At 37.3% G+C, this 17,430-nt stretch overlaps 1 pseudogene; it reads right to left on the bottom strand.

Annotated features, from left to right (window-relative positions):
* Window positions 1-15,721: 15,721 nt before the first annotated feature.
* Window positions 15,722-16,500, bottom strand: LOC118580219 (annotated as a pseudogene).
* Between the last annotated feature and the right edge of the window lie 930 nt (window positions 16,501-17,430).

Below are 17,430 nucleotides of genomic sequence, written 5' to 3'. Positions count from 1 at the left end.
CAGCACCAGGTAGGGTTAGAATATTGGCTTGTCACCTTAACCCTCCAGTGAGTCTTAGTAAGCCACATCCTTACCTTGAATTAACTCTGCCATACATCACACCCCATGCAGCTTTCTACCATGAACAGAGTTAACAATCCATGTTCTGCTGTGGTTTTACAATTTCAAGTGAATTCATGATCAAATCAAACCTGGACTCTCAATGTCCTTTTCCAAATACTCCACTTTTGACACCTTAAATAATATGGCCTTAAACTTCTGGCAACAACGCAAAGCTAAATAACTCAGCTATCCCCTTTGAGCCTTTCTATAAAGTCAGTTTATTTTGGGTTTGACCTCATATGCCATCTCTCACATGAAGGCTTTCTCTATTATCCTTTTGCATGCTACCTAATTAAAGAATTCTAACTCCAGTGTTCTTAATCCCTTCTTTCAAATATGTTTTATTATTTAAATACATGATTTTTACATGTTTTGGTGTTTTCCCTATGTAAAGATCTGTAGGAGACTGTCAGAAGGCCTAGAACTGGAGTTACAGACAGGTGTGAGCTTCCACATGGGTGCAGAGAATTGAATGTAGTTCCCCTGGAAGAACAGATAGTGAGATAGTGCTCTTAACCATGGAGCCATCCCCTCTTGAGTAATGGGATTAAAGGCTTGTAACAGAAAGCCTTTGTCTCCCTCCAGTTTTTAATGAAGGCAACTTATTCTTTCTCTCTCTCTCTCTCTCTCTCTCTCTCTCTCTCTCTCTCTCTCTCTCTCTGTGTGTGTGTCTCCATATATGTTCATATTATGAATATATATTCAAAGATTTGTTAATTTTGATTTTATGAATACGCTATGTGTACCAGGTATTGGTCAAATGCCATTGGAGGCCAGAGGATTCTGTTGGCTTTCATGGAACTGAAGTTGCAGATGGTTCTGAGGCACCATGAGCATGCTGGCACCCAACCTATATCCTCCTCGAGAGCAGGAAATACTCTCAACCACTAAGCCATCTTTCTAAATCCTCTTACATTGCTTTAAATAAATTGTTCATTTATTTCTTTTTAAATCATTCTCAAACTAAATCATGAATCCTGGTCTTGAGATCCTTTCTTCTAGTAAATCTCATTTTTGAATGGTTATCTTGTGATAGTTCCTTTAACAAACCAACAGTCATGCATGACATTCTTTCTATTCTATTTGCCAAATGTGAGTAATACAGAAAAACAGAAAATTTTGTAGACATTTAAGAACAGATTGGTTGAATATAGAAAATTGGTATCTCAATAATAATCTTTGAAAACTTTAAGAAATATGGTGATTTGAAGCTGAAATATTTCCTAAGGCTTAAAGATTGAAAACTTGATTCCAGGTTAAGTCCTATTTTGGAAGTGTGCCATTGCCATTGTTGGTGGTACTGGAATTTTGTTTATGTCATGGTCTGTTGTACAGGTGAATAGAGCTTTTGGTTCAAGAAGCAGAGTTCACATTCAGCTTGCCTGAATGGATCAGAGAGTCATTTGGGGACTCAGAATGAATGAAAGAGTGGCCCCTGGGAAAAAGAGGCCTGGCCAAAATGTTACACAGTGCTTTTGGAACCAGGAGGTGAGGGTGTGTCACAACTGTGGTGACTGTCTCAGGGTCTTATCTTCCATTTGTCCCTGAGTTTTATATTATAATAAATGGCAAAATAATCCTTCATGGTGACTGGTCTTTTTCCTTTTCTTTTTTTATTATATTTGTGTTTTAATTTTACATATCAAGCATGGGTTCCCCTGTCCTCCCCCTCCCACCCCCATCTTCCCCCCAGCCCCTCCCCTCCTTTCCCATCTCCTCCAGGACCAAGACTCCCCTGGGGATTCAGCTCAACCTGGTAGATTCAGTCCAGGCAGGTCCAGTCCCCTTCTTCCAAGCTGAGCAAAGTGTCCCTGCACAAGCCCCAGGATCCAAACAGTCAGCTCATCCACTAAGGACAGGTCTGTGTCCCACTGCCTGGGGGTTTCCCAAACATTTCAAGCTATTCAATTTTCTCACTTATCCAGAGGGCCTGATCCACTTGGGGGCTCCACAACTTTTGGTTCATAATTCATGTGTTTCCATTCGTTTGGCTATTTGTCCCTGTGCTTTTCCAATCTTGGTCTCAACAATTCACACTCTTATAGTGCCTCCTCTTTCTCGACAATTGGATTCCTGGAGCTCCACCTGGGGCCTGGCGGAGGATCTCTGCATCTACTTCCATCAGTAATTGGATGAGAGTTTCAGCATGACAGTTAGGGTGTTTGGCCATCTGATCACCAAACTAGGTTAGATAATTCTTTCTCTCGACCATTGCCAGTAGTCTACAGTGGATGTATCATTGTGGATTTCTGGGGACCTCTCTAGCACTTTGCTTCTTCCTATTCTCATGTGGTCTTCATTTATCATGGTCTGTTATTCCTTGTTCTCCTTTTCTGTTCTTGATCCATCTGAGATCTCCGGCTCCCCTAAGCTTTCTTTCCCTTGAACCATCATTACTTCCTCTGTCGTCCAGGTTGTTCATGTAGATCTCATCCATTTCTCTGTCATTGGGTGATCCCTGTGTCTTTCTTAGGGTCCCGTTTTCTAGGTAGCCTCCCTGGAGTTGTGAGTAGCAGTCTAGTCATCTTTGTTTTACATCTAGTATCCTCCTATGAGTGAGTACATACCAGGTTTGTCTTTCTGAGTCTGGGTTACCTCACACAGGATGATTTTTTTCTAGATCCATTCATTTGCCTGCAAATCTCATGATGTCATTGTTTTTCTTTAACTCCCTTTGTGATAGACTATAAGCTGTAAGCTGAAATAAAAAAAAAACCTTTTTCAAGTTGTTTTTGGTCATGGTGCTTATTATAGCAAGAGAAATAAAACTAAGTAAGGGGGTTCTAGAAACTTTGGCATAGATTTCCTGAGAAAGTAAGCACTTGAGGTAGATCCTTAGGTCAAAGTACTTAAGATGGATATGTCTGTTCTTGGTCTATGCTTTCAGCCTTTGGTGATGTTAACTGAGGTGCTACAAAAAACCTTACAGAGTATGATGGATTTTAAACCTCTAATAATATGATTCAAATAAGTATTTTCTTTTAAAACACTGTTTTTAAAAAATGACTTATTTCAGTTATGGTAATGCAAAATTAATTAATAAAAGATGTCTGTTATTTCAAGAAAGTAAATACTAGAGATTGGGATTCTCTAGGGCTCATTTAGACAGATAGCCTAAGACAGAGAGCCTCCAATGTCTGTTGCCCTCAGGCATGTCCAGCAGATCCAGTGCTGCTGTTCTGATGTATTTGACTCCCTATAACATATTCCTCACAATTTTCTAATATTTACCATGCTACCAGTTGATGCTTCTATATGCCTATTGAATCTTCTGCTCTTTACCTCCAAGTCTTTTAATAGAGTCGACAGCTGAGGAAACTGTATTAGGAAATGATTATCTCAGAAGTATACTTCCAGTAGTTAGTGATGTTGAGGGGGATGACAATATACATAATTATCAACATATTACATATCCTCATTAAGGCACACAGCGAACAAAAAATGAGGAATGACATACACAGCAATCTTTAAAAGCTCTCCTTTTCCTTAATACACAAATATACTCCTGTTCCCAATTTTCAGGAATGCAGATAGCTTTCTATGAAACTTCTTGTCACACAGATGCTAATGATGATGTCTGGATTAATGTTAAGTAGTAACCCTTAATCTTGTATGGTTTCTTATAAAATTCCCCAATTAAGAATACAGCCACAGTATTTAATAGTTATAATAAGAAAATGTAAGAGAATGTAATACTGACAAATTACAGAAAGAGAAATGAATATAAGTAAGGACTGCAGATTAACCATTATTGTGTTGCAGACAGATAAGAGCATCAGCTGAGCAACCCAGCACCACCTAGACAGGTCTCAGTAGAATATCTCCAACTTCTTGAACTGATCTTCCTGACTAGCTGCAACCACCTTATTGAGGCCTGTTAATTGCTGAAGTACAAGACTATAGATTGTTTTAGTCCTTTTTATTTTTATTTTCTGCTATAAGAATCCAATTGATGATGCAAGCCTGATGCCTCAGGTGTTACAAACTCTGTCTCTAATTAAATAGCATGGCAATGACTTCAGATTATTGTTGCTAAAGCCGAGAATATTACCACAAGAAAAAAAATGCATGGCTACTTCTATTAAAACCTCAAAATATCCTTGAATATTACATGAATTAAAAAAAATAACTATCAGCAGATGGATACACACTGAGAAATGACTTGGTACTCCAACCAGAAATGTTTGCTTCCTATGTGAGTTGTTGTTATGATTGCATCATTCTTGGAGGAAGCTCATAATACTGTTAACAATAATAAGCTGAAAAATCTTCAGACTCCAGGTTGCTGATGTTAAGTGTGAAATATGTCTCAGAAACCACTACCTCTGAACCTCCATTGACTCCATTTGCCCAGTAGGTGGCGTAATATATTAGGCCCTGAGGAGCTTTTCAGGGTTTCAACTGGTACTAGTTTAAATAATTGCTAATCCTTTAACTGGCCCAATAGTTGATGGTGTTTCCTGGTGATGCAGACAGAGATGGGAAGGGATTTGAGTCAGCTAGAAGGCTCCTTGTCCACCTAAGGTTGGAAACATATAATCAATATAATCTGTAAATTATGGTACAGGAAGAATTACCTGAAGAATGAGGCAGCATTTGTTACTGTGTCCTAAGTGACTCAATGATGCCTTCCTCCCTTACCTGGGAGCAAGTCCAACAGGAGCCCTAGAATAAGCCCTAGGAGATTAGCAGGAGCCATCATTCCTTAGTTTTGTCCCAGTGACACTGACATCTGAACTGGTTTTGAACAGCTTATTAAGTAGGATTCAGATCAATAGATTGTGCTCTGGCACATGCAAATCATAAAGAATTTGATTAAACTGGACACAACTTCCAGGCTGATTCATCTCAGTAAATCAGTAAGGACCTGTGTCACCAGTTGTACTATGGTAGATAAGAAATGTGCATATTATTGACAATGCATGTGTGGGTGCAAATGGACAGCACCAATATTATACTTTGAAAACATGAGCCGGGTGGTGGTGGTGCATGCCTATAATCCCAGCACTCAGGAGGCAGAGCCAGGAGGATCTCTGTGAGTTCGAGGCCAGCCTGGGCTACCAAGTGAGTTCCAGGAAAGGTGCAAAGGTACACAGAGAAACCCTGTCTCAAAAACCAAAAAAAAAAAAAAAAATCTATGATATTGTAACATGATTAATTTCAGTTGTAATACATGCTTACTATGCTACCATTTCAGGTAGGACATGAACTATATTCCCAGTAGTTAAAGAAATGAACCTCATAGACACCTTTGATGCTTTTATGTGCTACTTATATCAAAGTGTCTTTCTTTCCTTCCATTTCATGACATAGTTGGTGAGAAGATGGACTATATTAACCAGAACCATCAGAATTGGTATTTATAGTAAAGAATAGTCTTTGTCATCACTAATCTGTACTCTTCAACTAAGCCATCTGCCTTTACTTACTGTTTAGGAATTGCTTTGCTTCACATCTTTCATCATGGACAGACAGAGTTGGGATATCCCCTCTTCCAGTATGAGAAACTGGCCTCCTTTCAGTCTCTGCTAAAAACTACATGTATCTCTGACTAGTATTCCCTAGAAGATGCAGATTGTTGCTCCTGTTCTCCATCTAGAGTTAAATCAAGTGATTGTCTTCAGATGTGGAAGCCTTCTTTTTAACAGCTACTCATTTATACCTTGGAATCTATGATGTTATCTGAACTTGGATATTTTTATCACAATCATATTGTTTCGATATTCTAGAAAACATGGTTATCAATGGGTCTGGATATACCAGTGGAGATTAGTGAGTCTGAATAGAGAAATATACTAGAAGAAAAATGGAGACTCTTCCCAGGAATTTACAGCAACAATGGAGTTTAGAGTTCCTCCTTCCATAGTAGATCGTATTGTTACTGTGGACTCAGACTGTCAGATCAACAGAAGAGGGACAAGGAGATCATTAACATAGGTATTTTCCCTCTGAATCTGAGTTACTATCACTTTGCTTGGCACATGAGAAGAATCAGAGTGGAAGGGCTGTGCATGTAGATAGGAAGATGTTTTCGAAGGAGGTATAGGAGATGATACCAAATGGTGTATGATTTAAGCATGGGATTGGTCAAATAAGTAAATGAATTAATGAAAATAAGGGCCATAGTATTTAATGTAAAGAGAGATGAAATAAATTATCTAAAAGAAGTTTGGAAATGGCATTATAAATATGTAATATTTAAACTCACTTAATTTTAGATAGAAATATGAATACTCATATTCTTGTGGATTTATGTGCATAAAGATGTATAGATAGATGATTTCCCATAGCATAGAAGGAATGATTAGTTTACTAAAAATTCTAAATCCCACAAATTTAACAAAAAATATTGTTGTTTTGGGAAATATAATTTCTGAATCTGGAATTTTCAGCTAAGAAATTCTGTAGTCATAAAAGGATCAGATGACCATAAATTAAATCCAATTTTTTGAGACATCTATTGGTTAGACCAGGAGACTTTGTAAAACACAATAATAAGCATAGTATACTTATTAGAGAAAATAGCATAGACTGATATTTTAAATAGTAAATAGAAATTAAATAAATTATCAGAGAATTATTCATAAATTTTCATCTGGATAAAGGAGAAAAGTAACTTGGCAACAGTTTTGATGTTGTTGTTATTGTTTTTGGACACAGGATTTCTCTGTGAAACAGTCACAACTGTCCTGAAACTCACTGTATAGACCGGGGTGGCCTGGAACTCACAGAGATCTAAATGCTGGTGCTTCCTGAGTTCTAGGATTAAAGGCATGTACCTCCACTACTCAGCTGACAGACACTGTCTTGACCAAGGACCAAATTGAACATATTTTTTTTTCCTTGTTTTATTTATTATATTTGTGTTTTAGTTTTACAAATCAGCCATGGGTTCCCCTGTCCTCCCCCCTCCCACCCCTGTCCCCACCTTCCCCCCAACCCCTCCCCACATTTCCCATCTCCTCCATGGCCAAGACTCCTCTGGGGATTCAATTCAACCTGGTGGATTCAGTACAGGCAGGTCCAGTCCCCTCCTTCCAGGTTGAGCAAAGTGTCCCTGTGTAAGCCCAAGTTTCCAAACAGACAGCTCATGCACTAAGGACAGGTCTCAGTCCCACTGCCTGGCTGCCACCCTAGGAAAGACACAGAGATCATCCAATGACAGAGAAATGGATGAGATCTACATGAACAACCTGGAGGACAGTGGGAGTAATGATGGTTCAAGGGAAAGACATCTTAGGGGAGCAGGAGATCCCAGCTGGATCAAGAACAGAAAGGGAGAACAAGGAATAACAGACCATGATAAATGATGACCACATGAGAACAGGAATAGGCAGAGTGCTGGAGAGGTCCCCAGAAATCCACAATGATACATTCTCTGTACACTGTTAGCAATGGTCGAGAGAAAGACTTTTCTGACCTAGTCTGGTGATTGGATAGCCAAACACCCTAACTGTTGTGCTGGAACCCTCATCCAATAACTGATGGAAGTGGATGCAGACATCCTTGGCCAGGCACCAGGTGGAGCTCCAGGAGTCCAACTGTCAATAAAGATGAGGGACTGCAAGAGTGTGAATTGTTAAGACCAAGTGAACATCTTAAAGTGATTGAGTCACCTGAACTTTTGTTCCCGTTTTTGAGAGTAAAGACACAAGTACCTCAGAATTTGAAGGTGTTTGATGAGATTATTCTGTTCAGTTAACTTTGGTGATTCCAAAACCAAATATCATTGGTGCCATTAACATAAAATTAGTAAGCAGAGGCATAATAGGAATGAACATTTAAGACACAGGAAGATGTTCTATAAGCCAAGGTGAAAGAACTCACAAGAGAATAAGGTGGATAATATCTTGAATTCTCTGTTGTACTTCAACAATACTGAGACTCTTTTAAACAATATATTTAAATAATTGTCTCTCCAATATTGAGACTCTTTAAATGATCTCTGTGTCCAAACACACTCACACATTCTGAAGTACTGGTGTGTTTTTCCTCAATATTGAGACTAACAGTGCCTAATTGTACTTGGAATACTTTCTGTAGAATTTCTCTGCAATGATACTCAGAAATATCTATTCATCCCAGACAGGAAATTCACAAAGAGTAAAAAACCAATACTATCCATATCTATGTGGGTGTGTTAATGGATTTATAGGAATTGCTTACACTTGTGAGGTTCTCAACATTCATAATGCTGCATTTCTTTAGTATAGTTCTTCATGTTGTAGTAAACCTCAACTATAAATATTTTGCTACTTCAAAACTGCAATTTTGCTACTGTTATAAAATATAATGTAAAAATGTGATATGCAGAATGGTCTTAGCTGACCCTGGGAAAGGGTAACTTGACCCTCCCAAAGTGGTTGCACCACACAGGTTGAGAACTGCTGGCTTACAGCACCATGGCTGAGGGGTTACTTACTGAAGTGTGGGTGAATCACTGAAGAGACTCACAGCTGCATTCACTAACTGAATACTTATGCCAGTCAATGTATTATATACTGTACTTGCCGCATCTGTCTGCGGAGTGAATATTTGCAGTTTGTAAGATTAAAGAGAAGGAATGGCTGGAATCTCAGGTGGAAGTTAATGAGCAATTATTTTTTAACTTTCTTTTTATTCATTGTTTGTGTCTTACACATCATGCATCTTGATCCCATTCCCATTCATTTTCCATCCTAGATTATCTGCCCTCTGCCATTGCAGTACTACCCCAGATAAAATTCAAGAGTGAAAAAGAAAAGAAGGAAGTGTGGGGAGAATCTTGTGATGGACTCTGTAGTGTGATGTAGTAAGTCACACAGCAAACACTTTTGTCCATATATCTTTACTGCAGAGAGTCATTATTATTTATTTCTTGGTAAACTTATAACAGTCCTAAGATTTTGAGGGGTTCTGTGATTAATCAAAGCTTCTGTGATTGGAAGACAACATTAATAATATGGTGGCTGCAAAATAGATTTCTACCACACAGCCTTAATATGGATATATGCCGTTCATTACAGAGGTATTACCTAGCTTTTAGATAAGTAGCACAATATTAATAATAACAACTTTCCATTCTATTGAATATGACCTTGCATAATGCAGTTATTGATTATTGATTATGATAATTTTTTATTAACAGAATCTGTGCTTCTACTCTCTACAGTGGTTTTTGTATTTCTGTTGTAAATCAATTGATGACATGATTCAGATGCCTCAGTCATCTTAAACTCTATTCTTGATGACATGAAGAATTAAGTCTATTACTTATGTAGAGCACAGAGATAGGATACAATGGGCTTGCCTGGCTGCTATTATTAAAATATCAGTATTCTTCAAAGCCCCGATCACTCAGACACATTTTCTCAGCGTGTTTAAGTATACAGAGTCAAAAATTGGAGAAGCCTAGATGGAAACTATTATTTCCTTGCTTATGTTAAGACTTATGTCACTGTGGGAATGAGCACCTGAGTTTTGATAGTAATAGATTGTATCATCTTCAGACTCTAGACTACTGAGATTGAAAGTGAAATCTCTCAAAGGTCAACTAACAGTGAACCTTGAGGGGACACCAGAATCTAAGCTGGATCAATCATAGTTTGGGAGCTTAAGAGCTTTTCCTGGCTCTTGTTGAGTCCCATTTTAAATAATAGGTAATGCCCATGATGACCTGATAATTGATAGTGGTACTATCTCCTTGTGTTCCTAACAGAAGTAATGGGGATCTAACCAAATTTACTTCACCTTGGGTACCTAAGATTGGAAACATTCAATGACACTATGATAATCATGTTGCTAGATGATTATCAGAAGTATAAGGCCAGATTAGTCACATTTGACTAAGCAATTCCCCTTTATTTTTCTTGCTTATCTGGGAGCAAAAGCAGCATCAACTGCAGTAGCTGAGTGAGGACCATCAGGGCTATGCACTTTCCTTGCTGGAACGGATTCCTGCGTAGGATATGCCAAGTTTAAGAAGTCTTCAGGTTCTGAACTGTGCTATAGGTACATACAAATCATTGCAGACTGGGCACAGCAGCAAGCCTGATTTATCTCAGCAACCCATACCCACCTACTCATGAATTAAGATTAAAATAAAACATTTGAATTTATTTAACAATGATGCTGTCTTAACACACAAATTCCTACATCTATATATTAATGTATACTGACTTAAAAGTATGAACTACAGAAAATTTTAGCCAACTAACAGCCATACATTTAGTTAATGCATTCATGTGTAACATAATGAAGTATTACATCAAAACAAAATCATGTTCTTTTCAGACAATAAGGAGACAATTTCTGTCACAAAAGGATATATCTTCAAGAAGGCACAAGGGTAGGAGTCTGGACCTGGGAGAAATAGAATGCTACTATGTTCAGGGTGTACTGAATGAAATTCCCAAATAATCAAAAATAATATTATGTTGGAAAAGAAAGGATATATCTTAAAATTGAGCAGCCCAGCTCAAAATGCTAAAGGGAAAATCATCTCGCTCATTTACCTTTTTAAATGTGCTGTACTTTCTGTAATTGCTGATTAAAACAGGTTGTCACTTTTAAATCCTCGAGTCCAGTCTTCAAAGAAAGCATGAACAAGATGGACATATTATAAGGAAGGAGAAAATAAAATTTTACAGTTGTGAGCCAAATCTAAACAATTTCTTAAAAATATGCCTAAAGTATGTAGAGACCCAACATATATATCAGAATAATTAATTTAGAAGTTGAAAATGTATCTTGGAATGTATTAAAAATATTTACAACATTAATACTAAATAAAGTAGCAGGTCTTTTATCACCACATATGTATTTATATAATAAATTAATTTATTTTTTCATAAAAGTGATTACTGAAATAGGATAAGGCACATAAATGAAGAATAAATACAGACCTACAGTGTTTCATTTTAATTTAAATATTTTACTTATTTAATATGAAAAACAGAAAACTCAATAATTCCTTTTCACCAAAAACTCTAACAGACCTAAAATACTAACCTTAATATAACGCATCCTGAATGGAAAAATTATATATTATTCCAAAATTGTATATATAATATATATGTGAAATAATAATGGATTCTCAAATGAACATATATTTTATGTAAAACAATAGTAATACAGTCTCAATTTAAAAAACAATATATTCTCAACTTTAAAAAAGACATAGAATCAGAAATATTTCTCTCATTTGTTAATACATCTGAAAAAATAACAAAAAAACAAAAACAAAAAACATTCATATTACTTCAAGAATAATCAGAATAATTTTTTTAATTCAAAGAAAAGAAAGTAGAATTGTGGAGATGACTATTTAAAATCTAACCATAGGCTTCAATAAATAGACAACACACTTATATACTTCATCCATGATTAGGCTACCTGTTTGTAATTTTCATCCAGAGGACACAAGGCAAGGCATGTCTTGATGTATTTTATAGCCACCACCCTTACTGGAAAATTTAGGGAAGACTAGGTCAACCTCTAGGTGCAAAGATTCTGTACTGAGCATTATCTCAGGAGGTGTTCTTGTTAATTTCCAAGATTAAAAGGTCCATGTAGTTAGTTGCACAGGAGTTCCATCAGCTATTATTCTGCCTTTGTGAGCCATCAATTATATTTTCATATGAGGCCCCAAAGGTATTTACATGAATTATCTTCATATAAAATATGCTGAATGAAACAGAATCTAGAATGTCAAGTTCATAAGGCAAATAGTTTATGAAATGTATTTTATGAAGAATAAATGGTAGCTGAAAATCAACTATGAATTGTCACATGAAAGCCCATCAAAACCACTGTTAGAGATGTGAAATATTGAGTTAATGATTTAATTTAAGACCACATACTTCTTGCCTAATTTATGTTTCCATTTTCAGTCTCCTTGTTTTATATAAACTTTGATATTAAAAAGTGCCTTGGGTTGGGGATTTAGCTCAGTGGTAGAGCACTTGCCTAGCAAGCACAAGATCCTGGGTTTGATCCTCAGCTAAAAAAAAAAGTGCCTTAATACTGTTTGACTATATTCTTCTTTTGTTTTAAAAATTTAACGTATTATTTTATGTGTATGGCTCTTTCTTTTGCAAGTATATTTGTATGTAGCATGTGTACAGTGCATATCGTAGCCAGAAGAGGAAATCAGATTCCCTGACACTCATCTTACCCATGGATATGAGCTGAAATGAATCCAGTCCTCTGTAATAGCAGATATATTTGAATTACTTAGCTATCCCAGTTTATCTTCTAATGGTAATTCCAGGGGACAAAAAATCCTGATGTTATTTGCAATTTAACTTCCCATTTGGAATCTGTTGCACAGCTCTCAGGATCCATCATTTCTCTGTACTACTGGGAGTCTCAGCTGTCTGAAATTGGGTAAAAATTTAAAGACTCTGTACACTCCACACAGGCAATATTAATACAAGTGTTAAATCTTTCTCAATACTTAGATTCCTTGATCTATTTTATAGTGACACTAAAACAAAGTCAATGATATTATGAAATGACTTATGAAAGAACCAATGATTCTAGAGAAAAATGCTTTATAGATAGTCAAGGAGAATCTTTAAGGCCTACAAGTGTGTGTCATGCCCAAAGACTTTATTCAAGGTTATCAATATGACTTTTTCTCTGTTGACCTTCAATATGCTCTAAACTTGAAATCATTTAGGATGCAAACCAACATCAGCTCAGGAACGATGACTACAACAGTTGTCAGAAGAGAGTGAACCAGGTGTGAAAACTCTTCATTCTTATTTAGGAAAGAGTTTTATTAGCAATGGGATACCTGGAAAGATTTTCTTTTTTCCATGATGGAGATAGGATTTCAGGATCATCAGCCTCACCCAGCTAACTGTGGAATGAGATGTGCATAAACCACTCCCACATAATTTGTCTGACACCTGGAGATCTTGCTGGATGTCAATTAGTCATGAGTCTAGGGATTGTATCTCTATTTTTATTGTGTTACAGTTACTGCCCACTTTAAGGTTGATGTGTTTGCAGGGATAGACATGTGTTAGTAGGTCCCCTTAATGAAAAGATCTAAAATTACTATAAGATTGGTATTAGCCAACTTTCAGCCTGAAGTAAAAGCTTGATCCACAATGAAATGATCAGGGCATAAGACTAATGTCTAAGTAAAAGGCTCACAAACTTAAGAAAGACATCGTAAAGGCACAATAAGGGCCTACAAGATGGTTCAGTATGTCAAAGTGCATGCCATCAAACCTGATGACCTGTGTTGCATCCCTAGCACCCATTTGGCAGAAAAAGAGAGAACAAACTATTGCTAGCTGTTTTCTGACTTGCAATCTTGTGGGCACAGACACACAGACACAAGACAGACAGACAGACACACACAAACACACACACACGCACTGGCACAAAAATGAAGTTCAGTAATAAATCTCATTGAAATCAAAAGGAAAGATATTAAGGGAAATAATGATGACCAAGAAAACACAAACTTAAAGCGGGTGAAAATGACAGAGACAGATCAAGAGCTCAGAAAAAAATTCATACAGAGGTAGAAACATCAAATATGATTCAAACTGAAATGAACATGAAATTGAAAGATCTGATACTCCAACTAAAAATTCAATGGAGTGCTTTATAAGTTAAGGTCTTACACTGTGTGGATGGCCAAGAACTGGAAGATGGTTGGGCCAGAGACCTAAGGTAGAACTAAATAGGACTGGAAAAAAAAAACAGTGAAATAACTCCTAATGCTACTCTACTATACTCATAAATTAGTGCCTAGCCCAATTGTCATCAGAGAGAATTACTACAGCCCCTGATGGGAATATATTCAGAGACTTATAGCCAAACATTAGGTAGAGCTTGGGGACCATCTTCCTCCTGTTAGGTTGCCATATAGCCTTGATAGTAAGGTTTGTGTCTAGTCTGATTTCATCTTGTTATGTGCTCTTTGGTTGATATCCCTGGGAGTTCTAATCTTTTCTGAAAGAAAATGGATGAGTAAGGAGTCTGAGGGAGAAGAGAGGTGGGGGACTGCTAAGGGAAGTGGAGGGAGAGGAGGATGTGGTCAGGATATATTTATTGTATGAGAGAAGAATAAAGAAAAAGAAAAAATACCAATACACTGAGGACAGCAGAATAGGTCTTATACATTACAGACCATAGAAATAAACAGAGAATATATCTGTGTTCATAATGTGAATCACTTTAACAATACCTTTAAATGCATGAGTGTTTTGTCTGCATGTATAAATACACAGTGGCATGCCTGCTGACCTTAGAGGCTAGTGGAGGGTGCTGGATCCCCTGGAACTGGAGATGAAGATATCTGTGGGTCACTATGTGGTGCTGAGAATGAAACCTCTTCAAATACAACAATTCCTCTTAACCAGTGGACATTATTTCCATCCCAATGAAACACATAAATGTGCATTTTCTCAAATTGGCATGTGATCTCAATTTAAGAGTGGGAATCCAGAGGTCTTATTCAAGACAGAGAATCTATACTTGCTTTATATAGTAGGGCTGCACAATAGGATGTTTTAGCCAGAGGCATAGTTACCAGGTGTTTTGAAGGGTCTACACTTGTAGGTACATTGTGCTTTGATCTTGAAATGGGGAGGTCTTTTGCCTCTCCCCTACATAGTATATAAAAGGCTCATTAGAATAAAACCTCAAAATGGTTGGATATTGATTCAGGGCCTCCCAAAGCTATCCCGTGTCTCTACCTTTTCTCTATGTCTATATTTCTATCTAATATTTCCTCATTCCTCTCTCCTCCCTTCAGGAACCCTCTACAGTAGGAGCTGGACTTCCACATGTAATGTAATGAATAGTTGTGGAGTTTTAGAAGTTGATAAACTCAGCCTAGAACTTATGTAGCAATTAAAAGGAAGGAATAACTAAGAAAATCATAGATATGTGGTATTATATTTTGACTTGTTTTATATATATATATATACAGTAATTATGCCCGTGTGAACTGTAGGTACACAGGTAGACAAGTAGATGAATGGGACATCATGAAGAGACTGAAAATGTATTTATTCATACATGGCATTATATTTCTGAGAGAAAGTGAGGAGAGGGAAGGAGAGAGAGAGAGAGAGAGAGAGAGAGAGAGAGAGAGAGAGAGAAGTACAGATCACTTTTGATCTTTCATTTTGTTCCTAAATTATGCACTGTAATATTCCATCTTCATCAATATCGTTTGGGAAGCATATTTAAGGCAATGCTTTACTTTCTATGTTTCATATAGACAAGTCTATATTCCACTACATACAGTAGGACCGAAAATCACATGATAGTGGTTCACTATTGCTCGATTCTTGTAAGCAGACCAGTGGACATAGGAACCAGAAAAATACTATGTGAAATGCTATACAGAGCTAAAGCATACACACCCACTGCTGGAATTTTTAGGCACTACAGAGGATTATGGCTAAGCAGCCTTTCCTTTGCTGACACTAGATTTTGTTAGAAATTCAGAAATCCTTTCTGTTGTCAGCTTCTCTCAATAATGATTCCCTGCCTTTTCAATACTGACATTTGTAAGTTAATTTCTGTACATAAAGAACATGTGCTGTAATTTCCAGAGAAGTGTCAACTCTTCTGTATGATTACCAACTGGAGACACAACTCAGACTCATCACACTGAATAGTTGTGTCCTCTGTTAATGCGGAAAAGACTTTGTAGACTGTAGTGCTGAAGGTGAAGTGGAAGAATGGTAGTTGGAGTACAGGAGGATTGGTTAGTATCTTCTACCAAATAAGAATAAATACAATCGAAAAGCAAAACACTCATCATGAGCTATGTTAAAAGTACTGTAACATCTGAGAAACAGTTTCAGGGACTGACTTACCAGGAGGAACATCTGCGGCAGCCAGGCCACACACTTCTGCTTCCTTGGGGGTTTATGTTATGACTTGAATCACTGTGGGAGGATAATCATAATGCTGTTGACAGTAATAAGTTGCCACATCTTCAGGCTGCAGGCCATTGATCTTGAGAGAATACTGTGTGCCAGATCCACTGCCACTGAATCTAGAAGGGACTCCATCAACCAAGCTGTTTGAATCATAGATCAGGAGCTTAGGTGGTCCCCCTGGTTTCTGCTGATACCATGCTAAATTAGTGTAAATGTTCTGACTTGCTTTGCATGTCATGGTGACACTTGCTCCCAGAGAAGCAGACAGGGAGGCTGGAGACTGTGTCATCTGGATGTCACATCTGGCACCTGAGATTGGAAAATTGAAAATAAATTTGTATAAAATCAATTCTATAGAAAAAAGACTTTCACAGAGACAATGAAGTACTGACCAGACTCAGCTGAATAAATTTCCAATGCTATTTCTTCACAGAAATTAAATTTTCTTACCTATAATGCAGAGCAGCTGCAACACCAGGAGCTGTGTGGGGGCCCTCATGTCTCTGCTGTGACTGTGTGAGGCTGACTCCAGCACAGGAGTGACCTGACTATGAAGAAGAGAGGCAGGCATGCTCAGGGCACATGCAAATCAGCACCGGCTGAGCAGAACCATAGAATTGGCCAAGTTGGTTACTTGTTACAAGCTTATGGTCCTTTATGTCTCAGGTCAGAAAGTACAGGACAACAAAGAACAACACCACTCTAAGATTTGTACTTTATTTTGACATCTGTCATGTTCAATGTAGAATTTCCATGTTACATTTCCCTCCATGGCAGGGACTGTCAGATATGGTACAATTCTAGAAAGTACATAAATACTTATAGGGTCCTTTCTAGGTAGCTGTAGATGTTATTGAGGCCAGACAGCTACTTCTTTTTTTCCTATTTATTTGTGAGATTCTATTTTAATTAAGACATTTCTCCCTTCCTTTCTTCCCTTTAAATCTTCCCAAAACCCCTCTTCACACTCCTTCAAAATCATGGTGTATTTTTTCTTTACTTTGTTATTGTATGCATATCTATACTTGTGTATACATGAATATTTCTAAATATAAGCTGTTAAATCTATATAATGAAACTTGTATCTATGTTTTCAAGGTTGATCATTGGGCCACAGGCAACCAATCGGTGTGCTGTGTCTTGGGAAGGATTACCTCTCTTGCTCCCAGGTTTATTCAGTTATGCATAATACTTTATGGAGAATCAAAATTATAATTAAGGTTTTAAATATTAGGTGTTTTGTGTAGATGACCATTTTGCTGCATGTGCATCACCCTTATGTCTTCTTCTCACAGAGGTCAGAAGAGGGAGACATATCGTGTGGAACTGGACTGGTTTCAAACACAATGTGGATACTGGGAATTAAGCCTCATTCTTATGCAAGAATAAAAAGTTCTCTTAACTGCTGAGCATCATTCCAACCATCTCC

Source organism: Onychomys torridus, chromosome 3 (assembly GCF_903995425.1).
Source record: "Onychomys torridus chromosome 3, mOncTor1.1, whole genome shotgun sequence".
NCBI classification, from domain to species: Eukaryota; Metazoa; Chordata; class Mammalia; order Rodentia; family Cricetidae; genus Onychomys; species Onychomys torridus.
Note: the sequence above shows the minus strand (reverse complement) of the source record. Positions and strands in the feature narration are given on the sequence as shown.